The 21,360-nt window shown below is 41.0% G+C and overlaps 1 non-coding gene across 1 annotated transcript; it reads left to right on the top strand.

The window, feature by feature from the left end:
• Positions 1-7,771: 7,771 nt before the first annotated feature.
• Positions 7,772-7,878, top strand: LOC112793304 (small nucleolar RNA R71). Its single transcript, XR_003198002.1, has one exon. It is a non-coding gene; the product is annotated as a small nucleolar RNA R71 (small nucleolar RNA).
• Positions 7,879-21,360: the final 13,482 nt, after the last annotated feature.

Here is a 21,360-nt window from a genome sequence, read left to right as displayed (position 1 = left end):
TCATCAAAATGGCGCCGTTGCCGGGGATTTGCAATGGTGTTATGTTATTGGTTATTGTATATATGTGAATATTGTGAATAACTTGTTTTTTAGATTGCTTGTTAGTTTTTGCTAGTCTTAGTATTTTGTTTCATTATTTCTTATTAGTTTTTGTTTCTTATTTTCTCTTGCTACCATGAATTCTCATCTTGGCTATGAGTGTGATTACAATTATGTTGTAGGTGATGAGAGCTACAATGAGAATGTGTATCAAGGATGGGACAATCAAAGGTGGGAGGAGCAATGCGCATATGATCAATCCTCATGGCAACAACCCCCACCAATGCACTATGAAGAAGAGCCATTTTTTGATGCATATCAATCCAATGGCTATGGTGAATCTCCTTGTGATTTTCAAGAACCACCACCATATGCCTATGAGTCATATCCTCAACATGAACCTCAACCACACTCACAAGCCTATTTTCAACAAACACCTCCATATGACCATGATCCTTACCCACCATACCAACCTCCTTTTGAACCATATGAGCCATACATGGAACCACAATTCCAAGATTACTACTCCCAAGAACCACCTCAATACACACCACCACCTTACCAAGAAGAACCACCTTCCTATAATGAACCCTTTCTCCAAGACAATGAACCCTCTTATTCACTCCAATCCTCAATAGATGAAATCCTTAGCCTTATACTTCAAGGGCAAGGAAATATGCAAAGGGAGACACTAGAATTTATGGCTACCTTGACCAAGGTAGTAAGCATTTTAGCCTCCCAATGCTTGAGCACTCAAAGCACTCCTATGGCCACATGTGGAGAATCAATTAAAGAGTATAGCATGAAGGAGAGATTGGAAACTCCGGTGGAAAATGAGGAATACCACTTTGTATTAGAACAATTAGAGAAGCCTATGATTATTGAAGAAAAGGAAGAAGTGGTTGAAGACTTAGGAGATGCGGAACTTCAATGGGAAGCTAAAATCAAAGAAAATCCCTCCAAGAAGAGTAAATTTGATGTTGAGGAGGAATGTTCACAACCTCCGAGGCATATTCTATATGAAGACTTGGAGAGAATGAAGCAAGAATTGAGTTCCCTTGGTGATGAAGATTATGCATCCAATCTTCTTAGTGAAGAATCCTTTGAATTTGAAGAACCTTTTCCCAATGAATTTAAAAGTGATATGGAGGTAGATTTCTCTCAACCTTCCATTTATGACTTGAGTGATGGAGAAGAGTTAGATGAAGTTGATGAACAAAGGATTGAGAAGGAAGAAGTTTGTGAAAAGGTGGAGGCAATCAAGGAAGAAAATAAGGGAGTGGAGCTTACTAGCACATTGGAAATACCTCTCCCCAGGCCACCACCATCCACTCTCTCATTCAAGTGGGTAAATTCCTTATACTTAAGCTTTATTATTCCCCTTGAATATGGTTTGCTTGAAACGGATGGTCAACTTAGATATATTTGTGGCTTTAAAAGTAAAAAGGAGATGGTTAGTGGTTGGAAGCATCATTCTAGGTTCACCATGGTTACATGTTCAAAGCTTAATAGCAAGAGTTGGTGTAGAACTAGATTGCTTGGGTCTAGAAGGATGTTTGGTCACTTTGTTGAGAATTCACCTTGCTTACCACCCACATGGATTAATGATAATCAACTTGGAGATGGGTGTGAAGACAAAATATGGGATCCGGGAACACATGAGGATCAACATTGGGAGCCCATGGTTTGTGAAGAACTCCATCAAAGCTTGGAGATATTAATCTTGAATGATGGAGCTTATTGGAAGTCCAAGCATTGGTGGAAGTTCCAAGATGAGTACAAGCACAAGCCACCTTGAGAGAAGCTCCCCATAAGTCCAACTTAAGGACAATAAACAAAAGTGCTAGGTGGGAGACAACCCACCATGGTAACTTCTTTTCATTTTCTCTTTTTGTAAATATTGGTAAAATTAGTTTAATTTCGTGTTTTGTTTAGTTAGTTGAGTATAGTTGATAGTTTAGTATGATAAATAAGGTTCTAAGGTGTTTTGGTAGCTGTTTGGAGGTTTGGAATGCTTGGATTGGTGCAAAAACATAGAAATTTTTTTGAAAAACAGAGCACCACCCACGCGTACGCGCACTGCACGCGTACGCGTGCATTAAGCATTTTCGACCATCCACGCGAGCGCGCCATGCCTGCGTACGCGTGGGTTGAGGAGTTCCACCTTCCATGCATTAACCCGAGAGTTAGGCCCGCACTGTGCGGGCGTTGTGCCTTTGGCACAACCCCACTTGCGCGTACGCGCACATGACGCGTACGCGCCACTCTCGAAATAAACCATCCACGCGCGCGCAATGCGTGCGTGCGCGTGGATGCCCTTTCTTCCATCTATTTCTTTTCTTCTCCTCTTTCCATTCCTCTTCCTTCTCCTTTCTTCTTCCCTCCTCCAATCCCTCATCCAACACTTCCTAACACCATGGATAACCATTTATTTTAGTTGATTAATCATTTAGTTTTCATTTTTTTTTCTCTTTTCATCATAAGTGTTGGACTATTGACTTTGTTTACTATGCATTGCTCCCCCCTTATTGCCTAAATGCTAATTTAGCATTAATATTTTTAGATAATCTTTGTTGGATCCTATGATTGAGGATATATTTTGCTACTTGGTCTTGAGTTTTTCATGCTTATCTTTTGAAAAATACCAAGTGATGAGAATTGCCTTCGAGCTTGTAACTCTTCTTGGATTACATGATTTGGCCACCATGTGATTTGAGCCTTATTTTGTGATTAGGCAACCTCTTGATGATGGATGATGATGTGCATTTCCCTTAATGCATGGTATTTCATGATCATATGCATCCATATATGTTTGACTTGAATGCTTTCATGCTTCTTTAATGCTTGTTTTACCTTACAAGTTTACTTAAAGCATCTCAAGCATACTAGAATGAGTAAAATGCATGCTTCTTTGGTGACATGGCTTTTTATGCTAATGTGTGTTCTAAACCGCGCAATTTAGAATTCACATACCTAATATTTCTTAATGTCACACTAATTCACTCACTCAATTCTAGTGATTTACCTCATTCCAACAATTATGCTTCCTTGCTTTTGTATTACCCTACCTTATGGTGTTATATTTTTGTTTTTCATGATGAATGCACCACGAGCAATAACGGAAGCAAGACTAAGAACACGTAGCAATTCGGAGAGTCGCCGTACCCCCTTGCTCATCTTTGAGTGCACCGAGGACGGTGCAAACTTTTAAGTGTAGGGAGGTCGTCCGACCGTTCGGCGATTTTGGGTGACAAATTTCTAATCCCAACACTTTTGCATTTCATTTTAGGTTTTTGGGATTTTTACTTGCATTCTCTTAATTTTTGCATATGTATACACAATAAGCTTAGTCAAAATAATGAAAATTTTCAAGATTTCTATCTATAGGGCACCAATTGATTTGAGTGAAAACTTTTCATTAAACTTGCTTGAATTATATATCTTGTGGATCATGTTTTTTGAGCTAAGAACACAAGCAAGTGAGATTTGAGCCTAAAGATGTGGTTACATCTTATAACCACTTATTTTTCCTTCTTGTGTGCAATTATTCTCTTTATGATTGTAATCTTTGATTTGTTTGATTCTTTTTGTCCATTATTTTGTGTATTCATGCATTTATATGATTGAGGCCATCATTTCATTAGCTCACTTATCCAAATAGCCAACCCTTTTATATTCCTTTGTTAGCCAATTTGAGCCTACGATTAACCCACTTGTTCTTAATTTTAGCACATTACAAGCCTTAAAGCGAAAAACAATAAATGTCCTTATTTGGATCTTTGATTAGCTTAGGCTAGAGTGTGTGAGTATCATTCAAGTGTGGGAACCTTGGACATTGGGTGAATAAAAGGGTAATTTTGTATTGTTATTGGAAATATTAGGAATTGGGTACATACTCATGTATTGATCAAATGTAAAACCTTACGCATTGAGGTTCTTGTATATAGAAAGAAAAAAATGAGAAAAACAAAAGAAAAAGAAAAGAAAAACAATATGGAAAAGAAAAAAAAGAAAAAAAATAGAAAAAGAAAGAAAAAGAAGAAAAAAAAAGGAAAGGAATAAAAAGGGGACAAAATGCCCCAAATCAAAGTATAGTCCAATAAAATCAATGCATAAGTGTTGTGAAATTAAAAAGGAATACATGAGTATGTGAAAAAGTGAGGAATGGGTAGTTAGATTAGAACTTAATTGTATAGGATGTCATAGGCTAGGTGGGAAGTTTAAGCTTATCAAAGATTCAAATTCCAAGCTCACTTAACCAAATATGCATCCTACCTTGACCCTAGCCCCATTACAACCTAAAGAAAAGACCTCATGATACTTGTATGCATGCATGAAATATATGTCGATTGTTAGAAGAAAAACAAATCTTAGAAAGCATGATTAAGAGAGAATTGAGAGAATCAACCCTAAACACTTGAGCGAATAGAGTGCAAATACATCCGGTGAGGGTTTAATGCTCAATTACATGTTTCCACCAATGATCATCTCCTTTCATGCAAGTTTGTAAAAATATTTAATAGCTCAATTCAATTGTGGTTTGGCATGGTTGTTAATACCTTTTGCCCTTGTGCTTATATATGCTTCTTGGAAATTAATTTATTTTGACCAAGCAATTGCATTCATGTAGATAGGTGCATATAGGTAGATTGCATTTAGTTAGTTTTCATTGAATAAATGTTGATCCCTTTGCTTTCTCTTGGTTTAAGCATGAGGACATGCTTGGTTTAAGTGTGGGGAGGTTGACAAACCCCATTTTGAGGGTTTATCTTGTGCTTAATTTAGGGGATTTTATAACCTTTTACCCACATTTATTCAATGAAATAGCATGGTTTTATAACTTCTCCCTTAATTGTGCTTAAGAGTGAAAACATGCTTTTTAGGACTTAAAATAGCTAAATCTAATTCTCCTTGATTCCATTAGATGCCTTGATATGTTTGTTAAGTGATTTCAGATTTAGGAGGCAAAGATTGGATCAAGGGAATGAAGAAAGAAAGCATGAAAAGTTAGAGAACTCATGAAGAATTGAAAGAACCGGAAAGCTGTCAAGCCAACCTCTTCGCACTTAAACGATCATAACTTGAGCTACAGAGGCCCAAATGATGCGGTTCCAGTTGGGTTGGAAAGCTAACATCCGGGGCTTCGAAATGATATAAATTTTGCCATATGTTGCTTAGCGTTCAGGGGCGCACACGCGCACTTTGCGCGCGCGCACCGATTCTGTCCGTGGCCCACTTTAATGAAATCGTCCCCAGCGGTTTTAGGAGCCTTGTGGGCCCAATCCAACTCATTTCTGATGCTATTTAAGTCAAGGATTGAAGAGAGATGAGACATCTAGTTACCATTAGCATAGTTTAGTAGTTAGAATTAGTTTCTAGAGAGAGAAGCTCTCACTTCTCTCTAGAATTAGGATTAGGATTAGGTTTAGTTCTTAGATCTAGATTTTAATCTTTGCTTTCTTCTACTTCTACCTTTCAATTCCTTGTAGTTACATTCATTCTTCTTCCATTCTTTTATTGTAATTTCCTTTATATTGTTCTTATACTTTGTTGTAGATCTACTATTGTTCCTTCCATTTTCTTTCAATTCAATAAGAGGTAATTCATAATAAATTTGTCTTCTTTGCTTTTCTATTGTTGATCTCTTGTTTTTGTAGTTGTAGATTCCTTTAATTCTTGCATTTAATAATGATTACTTCTATTGCACTCTATGTGTTTGTTGAAATGTCTCTTTTAGTTTTAGTGTAGATTTTGTTCCTCTTGGCCTAGGTAGAGTAATTAGTGACACTTGAGTTATCTAATTCCTTTGTTGATTGATAATTGGAGAGGTTGCTAATTGGTTTGGAGTGCACTAAAGCTAGTCTTTCCTTGGGAGTTGGCTAGGACTTGTGGCTCAAGTCAATTCATCCACTTGACTTTCCTTTATTTAGTAAGGGTTAACTAAGTGGTAGCAATGAACAATTCTCATCACAATTGAGAAGGATAACTAGGATAGGACTTCTAATTTTCATACCTTGCCAAGAGCCTTTTATAGTTGTTAGTTTATTTTCATTGCCATTTACTTTTAATGCTTCTTATCCAAAAACCCCAAAATAACTCACAACCAATAACAAGACACTTTATTGCAATTCCTAGGGAGAACGACCCGAGGTTTGAATACTTCGGTTTATAAATTTAGGGGTTTGTTTTAGTGACAAACAACTTTTTGTATGAAAAGATTATTGCTTGGTTTAGGAACTATACTTGCAACGAGAATTCATTTGTGAAATTCTAAACCATCAAAAATCCAATCATCAAAATGGCGCCGTTGCCGGGGATTTGCAATGGTGTTATGTTATTGGTTATTGTATATATGTGAATATTGTGAATAGCTTGTTTTTTAGATTGCTTGTTAGTTTTTGCTAGTCTTAGTATTTTGTTTCATTATTTCTTATTAGTTTTTGTTTCTTATTTTCTCTTGCTACCATGAATTCTCATCTTGGCTATGAGTGTGATTACAATTATGTTGTAGGTGATGAGAGCTACAATGAGAATGTGTATCAAGGATGGGACAATCAAAGGTGGGAGGAGCAATGCGCATATGATCAATCCTCATGGCAACAACCCCCACCAATGCACTATGAAGAAGAGCCATTTTTTGATGCATATCAATCCAATGGCTATGGTGAATCTCCTTGTGATTTTCAAGAACCACCACCATATGCCTATGAGTCATATCCTCAACATGAACCTCAACCACACTCACAAGCCTATTTTCAACAAACACCTCCATATGACCATGATCCTTACCCACCATACCAACCTCCTTTTGAACCATATGAGCCATACATGGAACCACAATTCCAAGATTACTACTCCCAAGAACCACCTCAATACACACCACCACCTTACCAAGAAGAACCACCTTCCTATAATGAACCCTTTCTTCAAGACAATGAACCCTCTTATCCACTCCAATCCTCAATAGATGAAATCCTTAGCCTTATACTTCAAGGGCAAGGAAATATGCAAAGGGAGACACTAGAATTTATGGCTACCTTGACCAAGGTAGTAAGCATTTTAGCCTCCCAATGCTTGAGCACTCAAAGCACTCCTATGGCCACATGTGGAGAATCAATTAAAGAGTATAGCATGAAGGAGAGATTGGAAACTCTGGTGGAAAATGAGGAATACCACTTTGTATTAGAACAATTAAAGAGTATATGCGACCGCGTGACCTTTCACTGGTAATCTCCTCAATTCCTTGTATTCCTTCCATCTTCGCACACTTCTTCTTCATTCTCTAAGCCATTCCTGCCCTATGAAGCCTGAAACACTTAACACACAGATCAAGGCATCGAATGGTAATAAGAGAGGACTAAGATTAGTTAAATTAAGACCAAAGAAGCATGTTTTCAATCATAGAACTAAACTAGGAAGGAGTTGTAAAATCATGCAAATCCTATAAATAAGTGGGTGAAAAGCTTGATAAAATCACTCAATTGAATACAATATAAACCATGAAATAGTGGTTTATCACAATGCATCCATGTGGTTCAGCTCCATTACTCCTCGAGTGTTACTTATTTCAGAGGCATAGAAGTAGTCATTCTCAGCTACTGCTTCAATGACATTTATGGCTTCTTCAATGGTTTTCTTCTTGTTTAGAGAGCCCCCTGATGAATGGTCTACAGCCTTCTTTGACTCATAGGAAAGACCTTCATAGAAAATGTGAAGTTGAACCCATTCATTGAACATATCTGGTGGGCATCTTCTTGTTAAGTCCTTGAACCTCTCCCATGTCTCATAGAGAGTCTCACCATCTTGTTGCCTGAAAGTCTGTACCTCAGCTCTCAACCTGTTAATTCTTTGAGGAGGATAGAATCTTGCCAAAAATTTGTTCACCACATCTTCCCAGTTTGTCAAGCTCTCCTTTGGAAAGGATTCGAGCCACTTGGATGCCTTGTCCCTGAGTGAAAAAGGGAATAATAGCAGCCTATAGACATCCAAGTGGACTCCATTAGATTTCACAGTGTCAAAAATTCTCAGGAAGGTGGTTAGATGTTGATTGGGGTCTTCTTGAGCACTTCCTCCAAATGAGCAGTTGTTCTGAACAAGGGTGATGAGCTGGGGTTTTAGTTCAAATTTGTTGGCATGTATGGTGGGCTTCTGGATGCTACTTCCACAGTTTCCTAGATTTGGATTGATGTAGGAGCCTAGAACTCTCCTTTCTTGCCCAGTATGATTTGCAGGGCCTTCTCTAGCATGGTTGTGAGCTTCTTTTATGATTGTTTTCCAAGTTCTCTTCCATGTTGGGTTCAAAGTACTCCTCCTCTTCCTCAGCACCAACAACTTCTTTCCCTCTTGCTTCCCTCCTTAATCTCCAGAGGGTACTCTCAGGTTCTGAATCGAAGGAAGTTGAGGTCCCCCCTTCTCTCTGTCATACAACTAACAAAACACGCAGCAAGAGATAAAATAAAGAGGTTATTCTTGTTAGAGTGATTGTTAGTGTGAGTGATGCAAATTATCAAACAGTTGGTTGGTTAGTGAGCATAATTGTAGATAATAACAAAGAAAAAAAGAAAAAAACAGAGAGGATACAGAGGATGAGGAAGAAGTTAAACAAAGTGAAAATAAATGACTGAATAAAGTAAATGAACAAGGGAAAAATGCCCAATCTAGTGAGCTTCCAACTTAATCATTGTTATTACAAAATCAATCCCCGGCAACGGCGCCATAAACTTGATGCACGAAAACTTGTCTCTCAATAAATTTCCCTTCGGCAAGTATACCAAATTTGTCATCAAGTAAAAACTCACAATAGAGTGAGGTCGAATCCCACAGGGATTGATTGGTCAAGCAACTTTAGTTGGAAGAGTATGTTAGTTGAGCTAAACAGAGTGTAGTTTGAGAATTACAGAAAACTAAATGGCCAAAAAGTAAATAGCAGAAAATAAAGTGTAGAATCTTAAATGGGGATTTGGGGTAATCAGCATGAAAAATAAATGACAGAAAATAAAGAGAATGGGTAACATCAGAAATGGGGAATTCATTGGGCTCAGGAGATGTTGTATTCTCCAGATCAAGTTCATTTTCATCTCTTCTTCAATCAATGCATCTATTGATCTCCTTGGCAATCTTAAGTGATTAGATTCCAATTCCTTGGTAATCCAATCTCTCTAAGCTTAAACAATTGCCCAATTCCTTGATTTAATTGCTCATGGGAAGAGATGAAGTATGGTCAATGATTATACCACATGTATTTCCAAATCAAAGTGTTGGGAGGATTACATGTCACTATATCCGCCTAGACCCAAATTTGGTACAACATGAGAAAGCATTTCTAGCATGATCTCCTCATCCCTTTTCCAAGGCTCAGAGGAGATCCAATTATGGAGAGTTTCTTTTCCAAGACAGCTAACCAATTGAATAAAGAATGAAAGCCTTCTAGTAAATCAAAAGAGAAGAAAGAAGAAGAGAATGAAAACTATAGTTGATCCATCAAATTACAACAGACTCCCTAACCCAATGAAAGGGGTTTAGTTGTTCATAGCTCTAGAAATGGAAAATGGCAGAAAATAATACATCCCAGCTAAAAGTGCAGAAAAGTAAATATACAGAGAGTAGTTTTCCAAAGTGCCAAGCCTCTCGATAGTTCAAAACAACTCCTATATATACCACTCCTCTTGATCTTCTAGTGAGTTCTTTAAGTCTTGGATGTGGGCTTTGTATCTTGAGTTGAAGCAGTTCCAATCTTTAGTGGGTCCAGCTTGCAGAGATGTATGAATTAGGCATGGGTGTTAGTGAAGTTAACGTTAAGTGACATTGTGGGTTCGAGAACATTAGTGGCAATTACAATTTTCACTAACGTTCCAACCCCATATAGCCTACGTTAACTACCACGTTAGTGGCACTAACGTGACCACTAACGTTGCCTTTGTAAATCTTTGCTAGCGTTATTGGGACTCACCTTTCCCAATAACGTTGGCTTATAACCCTTTGTCCCTACGTTAGAGTTCACGTAAGTGTAACTAACGTGGCTCTTAACGTGGTTATGCCTCACCTTCGAGAGCGTTAGTGACACTTACCTTTGTCACTAACGCTCAAAGTGCCCCTACTCTCCAAGTTAGAGCTCACGTTAACTAAGTTAACGTGGCCACTAACATGGTAGTAATGCCATCTTCCAACGTTAGTGACAAAGGTGAGTGTCACTAATGTTGGCTCATCAATCTCCGCTCTACGTTAATTTTCACGTTAGTGGTCTTAACGTGACAACTAACGTGGGCAATGCTAGGTGATCCAACGTTAGTGACAAAGGTTAGTGTTACTAACGTTGGCATTGTTCCTCTCTTCCACGTTAGAGTTCACGTTAACTAAGTTAAAGTGACTCTTAACGTGGCTTATTGCCAAGTCTTGGAACGTTAGTGGTGTTCACATTTACCACTAACGTTGGAGCTTTCTTTTGTCTCCACGTTAACTACCACGTTAACTAAGTTAACATGGCAATTAACGTGGGTTTATGATGGCTTCGCGGGTGTTATTGGTGATCACTTTTCTCCTTAACGTTGCAAGCTATTTACCATTCCACGTTAGTGGTCACGTTAACTAGATTAACATGAGTACTAACGTGGTTTTTCCTTGCTTCCTTTGTCCTGAAATCAAGCAAATAAAGTGCATTAAAGCTCTAGCCAAAGTCATGAGATTATGCATCATCAATTTATCATTCAATTCTAGCAAAATCCTCATGAAATCATGTGAAATTCACAATAGTTGCTTGAATCAAGGTGTACGTGTATTTTCATCCAAAACTTGCCTTATTCTCTAAGAAAATGCATGAAACTACCTTAAAACAGTAAAGAAAAGGTCAGTGAAACTGGCCTAGATGCCCTGGCATCATATACCTGTTGTTTGCTGGCTGTTTCTTCATTTTTTGTTTATGTCCGAGTTGTTTGGTAGTGACCCCTTCACGTAAAAACATTTTCTAGATGTCTATAAAGGTCCCCCCTAGTATGGCTGACTGGTTAGATTCTATAGTGTTGATGTGTGTTACTGTGGCCGACCTAGAATATTGTGTGAAACTTAGGAGATTTCATAGGATCTGTGAGTGTAGGAAGGATGAGAAGAACTATGAATTGGCATCGCCCGACCCTAAGGAGAAAGTTAGCTTCCCTCCTTAGATCAGACAGAGCGTCATTTCTTTTACGCCTATGACAATTTCTTTAGCCAACTAGGTATTACCCTTCCTTTTTCTGCTTTTGAAACTGAACTCTTGTGGAACTATAATGTGGCCCCTTCACAGCTTCATCCGAACTCTTGGGCTTTTATAAAGATTTTCCAGTTGCTGTGTCAAGAACTAGGTGTTCGTCCTTCCCAGTCCCTTTTCGTTTACCTATTTGTGCTGACCAAGCCGGGAGTGGCCAAGAAGAAGGCTTCTTGGATCTCCTTTCGAGCTACCCAAGGGAGAAAGGTTTTTTCCATGTTTGATGACTCTTTTTGGGACTTTAAAAATTTTTATTTTAAAGTCCGAGCTATTGAGGATGTTCGCCCTTTCTTTCTAGACGAAAATGACGAGCCAACCTTTCCCTTATGGTGGCAGAAAGATACAGTAGTTCTTAAGTACCCCCGCAAGAGTTTAGATGAAGTAGAGAGGGCTTTCGTGGGTGTGTTAGAGGAACATTGGGGGGAGCCTCCTCATCTGGATACTAAGAAATTTTTAGGAGATCCTGCTTTTCTGATTCAATGAAAGTTTTTCGTAAGGCAAAGAAAGCGGTAGCTGCCCAAAATTTGTTGAGGAAGGTGTTGGGGGAGGGTTTTTCACAACAATTGCCTCCAAAAAAGCCTGCCTCTAACTCTCAAGGTTCAAGAAAGAACATCCCGGCCCCTCAAGTTCAGACGGCTACTTCGGATCCGCCCCTGGCGACCTCTGGTACGGCCTCTTCCCCTACTTCAGCTGGTCCTCCTCCCAAGAAGCAAAAGATTGTTGGGATTTATAATCTGAATGACAAAGAGTTTGATGGTGTGGCCTTTGCCACAGAGTTGATTGCTCCTCATGGTAAAATTCCTTTGGACGATGTGTCGATCCTTTATCATCTTGATTTTATATCAAGCAATAGTATTCAGATGGCCAATATTAGTGCTGCTTTATCCCGGGATATCAAGGAATTTCTGGTCCATGCTACTAAGGCCTTTCTGGAGGATGCCAAGTCTGAGTACAATAGGATTAAGGCTTTGAAGGATGAGTTTGAGGCCAAGGCTGTTAAATTGGAGCTTGATGTCGAGAAGGAGAAGGCTCGAGCTATTGCGGCGGAAGTGTCTGCCAACCTAGCTGAGGACATGGCCAAGAAAGCCAAAGAGAGCTATACCTGGACCTATAGCAAGCTCTTGGAAACCAGGGAGAGGCTTCAGTCTGCTTATGATGATTATACTGAACTTCAAGGCCATATGGTGGGTGGAATGACTACTATGTATGAAAATCTGAAGGCCTAGGTCTAGGTTCTTGCCCCTAATGCCGATCTTACTTTATTCAATGTGGATAACATTGTTGAGAATGGTAAGATCATTCCTGCTCCTGATGATGACGAAGTTCCTCCTCTCGTGTCAATAGCCAAGGCTTTTGCAGCCCTTGAGTCATCAATAGCTCCTTCTACCGAGGTGGTCCCTCCCGAGCCCGAGCCTGACCTAGAGATTCTGAATGGGCCAGATGGAGTTGTCAGTGCCACCCCGACCTCGACCATTCCTCCTTCTCCTAAGGATGTAGCTTCTGGGGCGAACTTGGATCCTTTAGGATTCTCTTTTTTACATTATGTATTTGAGGTGGTCCGGTTTGTGGACCTTTTAAACTTTGTAAGTTTTTTGTGGATGTCTTTTCTGACACTTGTTGCTTCTTAGCAACCATCACTTTTAATCAAAACACTTTCAACTCTTGTGTTGCCATTGGGCAGCCCTTGAGTTTTTAACATTTTAATTCCTGTGTTTGCTGATATGCCGTATTATCTTTTGGCGACGTTCTTTGTTGATTTTTCAACCCTTGTAATCCTCGTGGGTTTTTAGAGGTTTGGTACTTTCTGGTCCGACCTCTTTTTGGGGTAGTATGGATTTCTACTCTTTGCCTTTTGGACCATGCCTTGTCTTAGTTGTGTTGACAACCTTCTATTTTGGCGATGTCATCCTCGTGGCTTGCTGTCCGGGCTTTTAGTCGATGTCTAATAACTTTTTAGTGTTCTTTGCATAGAACCTTTTTAGTTTGTTTGGACGAGTTTTTAGCCCTGTTTTGAGATCGTGCTTTCACTTTTTGAGTAATGTCTCCTTTTAGGAGTTTGTACCCTTTTAGCTAAGCACTTTGGCCCTAGGTTTTTCAACCATTTTGGCCTTTACTTGTTCCCTTTTTAGTGTTCCTTTTATTGGTCCGACTTTTCTATCGGGCATTCTCAAGTTATTTTTAGTAATCTCATTTCTAGTCTGACCTCGTCAGGTTGCTTTATATGGGTTACTTTTTATAACTTCTTGCATTAACTCGAGCTTTGTCGCTTCACCTTGCCGACCTCTTTTTTTTGGTCGGGCGATGAATTTTGCATTTTTTTTAGCGTAAATTAATGCGTCTTGATAGCAAACTTTTTAGGGAATTAATAACTTTTATTCAAATGATAAGATAAAAATATAAATAAGAGTGTGTACATGTAAGTGCTTAACCTTCTAGTTCAGGCAGCTTTTAGGTCTTGGCCTGACGCCTCATTAAAAAACCCTTTAGGAAAAAGAATGCACCTTGGCCTAAGATCTTTACCTTTCTCTAGCTATAGTACCTTCTTAGGTTACAGGCATGCCATGACCTTGGTAGCTCCCACCCTTCGAGGTCGGCCATCCTATAGTAGCCTTTTTCCTAGTACTTCTGTAACTCGGAATGGCCCTTTCTAGTTGGCTGCTAGCTTCCCTTCCCCTGACCGACCTGCTCCGATATCATTTTGGATTAAGATGAGATCGTTGGTGGCGAAGCTTCGCTAGATTATCTTCCGACTATACCTTAAAGCCATTCGACGCTTTAGTGCTTCCTCTCTAATCCGAACTCTTTCTCAGACTTCTGGAAGTAGGTCGAGCTCTTCCCTTTGAGCTTGGGAGTTGGTGTCTTCATTGTAGAGGATCACTCTAGGGGATCCTTCTTCTACTTTTATGGGAATCATTGCCTCCATTCTATAAGCAAGTCGGAAGGGTGATTCCCCGGTGGTGGAGTGTGGTGTTGTTCGGTATGCCCATAGGACTTGCGGGAGCTCTGCGGCCCAAGCTCCCCTAGCGTCTTGTAGTCTCCGTTTTAGCCCAGCCAATATGACCTTGTTAGTGGCTTCTGCTTGTCTGTTGACTTTTGGGTGTTCTACAGAGGTGAACTGGTGCTTGATTTTTGAATCAGCTACCAGGTTTCTGAAGCCTGTATCGGTGAACTGAGTGCTATTATTTGTGGTGATGGAGTATGGGACCCCAATCCTTGTGACAATGTTTCTGTATAGGAATTTACGACTTTTTTGGGTGGTGGCAGTGGCTAACGGTTCCGCCTCGATCTATTTTGTGAAATAGTCTATTCCTACAATGAGGAACTTGACTTGCCCTGTTCCCTGGGGGAATGGTCCGAGGAGGTCGAGCCCCCACTTTGCGAATGGCAAAGGTGAAATGACCCAAATGAGTTCCTCGGGTGGTGTGATATGAAAGTTGACGTGCTTCTGGCATGGGGGCATGTTTTGACGAACTCTGTTGCTTCTTTTTGCAAGGTTGGCTAGTAAAAACCAGCTTGGAGTACCTTTTTGGAAAGAGCTCGTGCCCCAAGGTGGTTGCCACACATGCCACCATGGACTTCCTCTAGGACTTCCCTCGTAGCGGAGGTTAGGACACATTTTAGGAGGGGTGTAGAGATTCCTCTCCTATATAGGACGTCGTGCACTATGGTGTAGTACTGTGCTTCTCGCACTAGCCTTTTTGCCTCTTTTTTATCTGCGGGGGGTGTTTCAGACTTGAGATAGCTGATTATGGGAGTCATCCACCCTTGGTTCTGGTATGATATGCTTAGGACCATCTTTTCTTCCTAGGTTTACAGGTTTTGTAGTGTTTATTGGATGAGGCTTCTATTGTTGCCCCTGAGTTTTGTGCTGGCTAGTTTCGAAAGTGCATCAGCTCAGGTATTTTGTTCCCGAGGTATATGTCAGATCTCATATCCCATGAATTTCTTGAGCTGTTCTCTGGTCTTGTCTAAGTATTTCTTCATGGTGGGATCCTTAGTCTGGTAGTTCCCTTGTATTTGCAAGGTGACTACTTGTGAGTTGCTAAAGATGGTAAGCTTTTGAGCTCCCACTTCCCTAGCCAGCTTCAAACCAGCCAGTAGGGCTTCGTATTCGGCTTGGTTATTTTAGGTAGGGAACTTGAACCTTAAGGAGAGTTTGAGTTATGTTCCCTGATCACTTTCTAGGATCACACCTGCTCCACTCCCGACTTTGTTTGAGGATCCGTCAACGTAAAGTTTCCACTCTGTGGGGATGCCCGAGGTGTCGGTGTACTCTGTGATGAAATCAGCTAGGTATTGAGACTTGATGGCTATTCGAGCCTCATACTTAAGATTAAATTCAAACAACTCAACTGCTCAGTGTAGGATTCTTCCTGTTAAGTTAGTTTTCTGCAGGATACCTTTTATGGGTTGGTTGGTTCGTATTCTGATAGTATGGGCCTGAAAGTATGGTCAGAGTCATCGAGAAGTAAGTATAAAGGCATAGGTGAACTTTTCTATCTTTTGATAGTTTAGTTCAGCCCCTTGTAGAGCCTTACTAATGAAGTAGATAGGTTGTTGCCCGTTTTCGTCTTCTCTGACTAGTGCTGAGGCTATCGCTCGACTTCCTACGGCGAGGTATATGATTAATTTTTCATCTTTCCTGGGTCGGGTTAGGATAGGCGGTCACCCCAGGAATGTCTTGAAGTCTTGGAAGGCTTGTTCATATTATGGGGTCCATTCAAACCTCTTTCCTTTCTTTAGTGTTACGTAGAAAGGGAGAGATCTTAAGGCTGATCCAACTAGGAATCTAAATAAAGCCGCTAGTGTTCCGTTGAGCTGTTGTACCTCTTTGACACAGGTCGGGCTTTTCATGATAAATATGGCCTGGCATTTATCTAGGTTTTGCCAGCTTCTTCCACGAAAGTGTATTTTGCGGGGTTGAGTCTCATCCAATGCTTTCTTATGGTGTCGAATACTTCGATGAGATTGGATAATAAGGTTTCCTCTCTTTGTGTCTTCACCAGTATGTCATTGACATAAACCTCCATCAGCTTTCCGATGTGATTAGTAAAAGCTTTATTCATCAACCTCTGGTACGTAGCCTCTGAGATCTTGAGTCTGAAGGGCATGACTATGTAGCAGTAGTTCGCTCTTGGAGTTAGGAACGAGGTTTTTTCTTGGTTGGGCTGATACATTGGAATTTGGTTGTATCCCGAGTAAGCGTCCATGAAAGAAAGGTACTTGTATCCCGATGAGGCGTCGACTAGTGTATCTATATTCGGGAGTGGCTAGGGATCTTTTGTGCAGGCTTTGTTGAGGTCGGTGTAATCAGCGCACATCCGCCACTTTCGATTCGACTTTTTGACTAATACGACATTGGCCAGCCATAATGGGTACTTTACCTCCCTTATGAACCCTTCTTCTAACAAGGCTTGTACCTGTTCCTCTACGGCTTGCAGTTTCTCTGGGTCGAGCTTCCTACGTTTCTGTTGTACTGGCCGAGATCCAGGGTACACTGCCAATTTATGGCACATTAGCCCAGGATTGATGCCGAGTATGTCCGCGGCCTACTATGCAAAGAGGTTGGGATTATCTGTTAGGAACTGTATCAGTAGCTCTTTTAGGTCTCCTTTTAAGTTTACGCATATATTCCTTGTTTTATCTTTAATGCCTCTGATTTGGACTTCCTCTGTTTCGCCTCCTGGTTGTGGTCGGAGTTCTTCTCGAGCCTGGGCTCCACCGAGTTCAATGGTGTTAGACTCCTTTGCTCTATAGTCGCCTTTTAGATTCAGGCTTTCATTGTAACAGTGCCGCGTGAGTCTTTGGTCGCCTTTGATGGTGGTTATCCCTTTTGGAGTTGGAAACTTCATATATAGGTGTGGAGTGGAGACTACTACCGCGAGCTGATTTAGTGTTGTCCGACCTATGAGGGCATTGTATGCGGAACTTACATTGACTATGATGTAGTCGATGCTTAGTGTCCTAGAGCAGGTTCCCTTTCCAAAGGTTGTGTGTAGCGGGATGTAACCCAAGGGTTGGATTTGGGTGTCTCCGATCCCGAATAGGCTATTAGGATATGCTCTGAGCTCTTTTTCGTGTAGGCCGAGCTTATCGAAGGCAGATTTGAACAGTATATCCATGGAGCTTCCTTGGTCTACCAATGTTCGGTGGAGATTGACGTTGGCAAGTATGATGGTATTGACCACGGGGTCATCATGCCCTTGGATGATGCATACGGCTTCTTCTTGAGTGAAGGTAATGGTGGGGAGGTTGGGCGACCTGTCCCCTTCTCCAACATGGTACACCTCTTTAAGGTGTCGTTTGCAAGATGACTTAGAGATCCCTCCTCCTGTGAATCCTCCGTTTATCATGTGAATATGTCTCTTAAGGGTGTGAGGGGGATGTTCAGCTCATCCGCGCTCTTCGTCCCTTCTTAGCTTTTTTGGCTCGTCCACTCAGTTGGCTAGGAACCAATCTAGTATTCCTTCTTGGGCTAGCTTTTCCATGAGATTCTTCAGGTCGTAGCACTCGTTAGTAGGATGCTCGTAGATTCAGTGGTATTCACAATACTCTGTCCGACTTCTTCCTCTCTTGTGTTTAATCGGGCGAGGGGTAGAATCTTCTCAGTGTTACATATTTCTTGGTAAACATCTACAAGGGACACCCGAAGAGGGGTGTAGTTGTGGTACTTTTTGGGTTTCTCAGTAAGTTGGTCTTCTTTTTTCCTGGACTCTTTATCCTTATCCCGAGATTGGTAGGAGAATCCGGTCTTTGAGGTTTCTCCTAGTCAGGAGTTCTCCTCCATATTGAAGTACTTTTCTCCTCGTTCTTGAACCTTGTTAAGAGATGTTGGGTACTTCATAGATATGGAGTGGCTAAAGGGTCCTTCTCGTAGGCCGTTAATGAGTCCCATGATGGCCGCTTCTATAGGAAGATTCTGTATGTCAAGGCATGCTTTATTGAATCTTTCCATGTAATTGCGGAGGCTTTCCCGATCACCTTATTTAATCCCTAGCAGTCTTGGAGCGTGCTTGATTTTGTCTTTTTGGATAGAGAACCTCGCTAAGAACTTCTTGGCGAGGTCATCGAAACTTGTGATCGACCTTGACAACAGGCTGTCGAACTACTTTATCGCCGTCTTGGTCAAGGTGGTCGGGAAGGCTTTGTATCGGGTCGCATCTGAAGTATCCGTGAGGTACATTCGGCTCCTAAAGTTGCTGATGTGATAACTTGGATCGGACGTACCATCGTAGGGGGTCATGTCAGGGGCTTTGAAGTTCTTTGGGACTTTCACTTTCATGATTTATTTTGTGAACAGGTCTTGGTCCTTGTGGGAGCTATCTTTGCAGTTGGACCGAGCTGTTTTAGTTTTGAGGTTGGCTTCGAGCTTTAAGAGTTTGTCTTCCAGCTCCCGATGCCATCTTGTTTCTCTCCAGAGATTTCGTTCGGCTTCGCACTGATGTTCGGCTTCTTGTTCGAGCTGTTTGAGGCGATCCTACTGTTCACGAATGGTATCTAAAATTTTTGTGTTCTGAGTCTGCTTATCTCCCTTGGATTGGTGTGCGTCCTTCGGGGAGTTTGGTATGGCATTCGTGTTCTTAAGTGGCATTCCTTCTTCTAATCCTGAGTTGAGGTCGTTGGCAGGGTTGTTTGCCATGGTGATGGGATGACTTCCAGGTTCTCCGGCAACGGCGCCAATGTTCTGAGGGTTACCTGAAACATTGAGGTCGATCTCAGATGAGATTTTCTGGTGTGATCGGAGCTGCTGTGTCTGACTTGTTAGAACTTGAGGTGCTTCTGGTCCTTGGTCACCAAGGGGTGGTGGTACCTGCAAGAGACTCTGAAGCTTAAGTCAACACGGACTTTAAGCAAGTTTTTTTGTTGAATTGGAGTATATCTTATTGGTGCACGAAATTGTGATCACTATACTTTTTCACAACTCTCATAATCCCCGGTAATGGCTCCAAGAACTTGGTGGCTCAATACCATGGCATTACACAACTTCGCACAACTAACCAGCAAGTGCACTGGGTCGTCCAAGTAATAAACCTTACGTGAGTAAGGGTCGATCCCACGGAGATTGTTAGTATTGAAGCAAGCTATGGTCATCTTGTAAATCTTAGTCAGGCAAACTCAAATGTATATGGTGATGAACGAAAATAACATAAAAGATAAAGATAGTGATACTTATGTAATTCATTGGTAGGAACTTCAGATAAGCGTATGAAGATGCCTTCCCTTCCGTCTCTCTGCTTTCCTACAGTCTTCATCCAATCCTTCTTACTCCTTTCCATGGCAAGCTCGTGTAGGGTCTCACTGTTGTCAGCAGCTACCTCCCATCCTCGCAGTGAAAGCTAATGCACACACTCTGTCACAGTGCTGCCAATCACCGGTGTGGTTCCCTCCCCTACTGGAATAGAATCCAGTGATTCTTTTGCGTCTGTCACTAACGCCCAGTAAGTTACAGGTTTGAAGCACGTCACAGTCATTCAGTCATTAAATCCTACTCAGAATACCACAGACAAGGTTAGACCTTCCGGTTTCTCTTGAATGCCGCCATCAGTTCTTGCCTATACCACGAAGACTCTGATCTCACGGAATGGTTGGCTCGTTTGTCAGGCGAGCACTCGGTTGTCAGGCGATCAACCATGCATCGTGCAATCAGGAATCCAAGAGATATTCACTAAGCCTCAAATGCTTGTAGAACAAGAGTGGTTGTCAGTCACTTTGTTCATGGGTGAGAATAGTGATGGGCGTCAATCATCACCTTCATCAAGTTGAAGAACAAGTGATATCTTGGAACAAGAACAAGAGGAATTGAATGGAAGAACAATAGTAATTGCATTAATACTCGAGGTACAGCAGAGCTCCACACCTTAATCTATGGTGTGTAGAAGCTCCACCGTTGAAAATACATAAGCATAAGGTCTAGGCATGGCCGAATGGCCAGCCTCCCAAAGAGGGTTCAATCATCAAAACATGATCAAAAGATATAAAGATCCAAAGACCTAAAGATCCAAAGACTTTAAGATCCAAAGACTTCTAATACAATAGTCAAAGGTCCTACTTATAGAAAACTAGTAACCTAAGGTGTACAGAAATGAGTAAATGACATAAAAATCCACTTCCGGGCCCACTTGGTGTGTGCTTGGGCTGAGCAATGAAGCATTTTTCGTGCAGAGACTCTTCTTGGAGTTAAACGCCAGCTTTAGTGCCAGTTTGGGCGTTTAACTCCCATTTGGGTGCCAGTTCCAGCGTTTAACGCTGGGATTTCCTGAGGTGACTTTGAACGCCGGTTTGGGCCATCAAATCTTGGGCAAAGTATGGACTATCATATATTGCTGGAAAGCCCAGGATGTCTACTTTCCAAAGCCGTTGAGAGCGCGCCAATTGGGCTTCTGTAGCTCCAGAAAATCCACTTCGAGTGCAGGGAGGTCAGAATCCAACAGCATCTGCAGTCCTTTTTGGTCTCAGAATCAGATTTTTGCTCAGGTCCCTCAATTTCAGCCAGAAAATACCTGAAATCACAGAAAAACACACAAACTCATAGTAAAGTCCAGAAAAGTGAATTTTAACTAAAAACTAATAAAAATATACCAAAAACTAACTATATCATATCAAAAACATACTAAAAACAATGCCAAAAAGTATACAAATTATCCGCTCATCACAACACCAAACTTAAATTGTTGCTTGTCCCCAAGCAACTGAAAATCAAATAAGATAAAAAGAAGAGAATATGCAATGAATTCCAAAAATATCTATGAAGATCAGTATTAATTAGATGAGCGGGGCTTTTAACTTTTTGCCTCTGAACAGTTTTGGCATCTCACTCTCTCCTTTGAGATTCAGAATGATTGGCTTCTTTAGGAACTCAGAATCCAGATAGTGTTAATGATTCTCCTAGTAAAGTATGATGATTCTTGAACATATCTACTTATTGAGTCTTGGCTGTGGCCCAAAGCACTCTGTCTTCCAGTATTACCACCGGATACATACATGCCACAGACACATAATTGGGTGAACCTTTTCAGATTGTGACTCAGCTTTGCTAAAGTCCCCAATTAGAGGTGTCCAGGGTTCTTAAGCACACTCTTATT

The sequence above is a fragment of the Arachis hypogaea genome, chromosome 3, assembly GCF_003086295.3.
Source record: "Arachis hypogaea cultivar Tifrunner chromosome 3, arahy.Tifrunner.gnm2.J5K5, whole genome shotgun sequence".
NCBI lineage: Eukaryota > Viridiplantae > Streptophyta > Magnoliopsida > Fabales > Fabaceae > Arachis > Arachis hypogaea.
The sequence above is the reverse complement of the archived record's forward strand: the minus strand, read 5'-3'. Positions and strand labels throughout refer to the sequence as shown.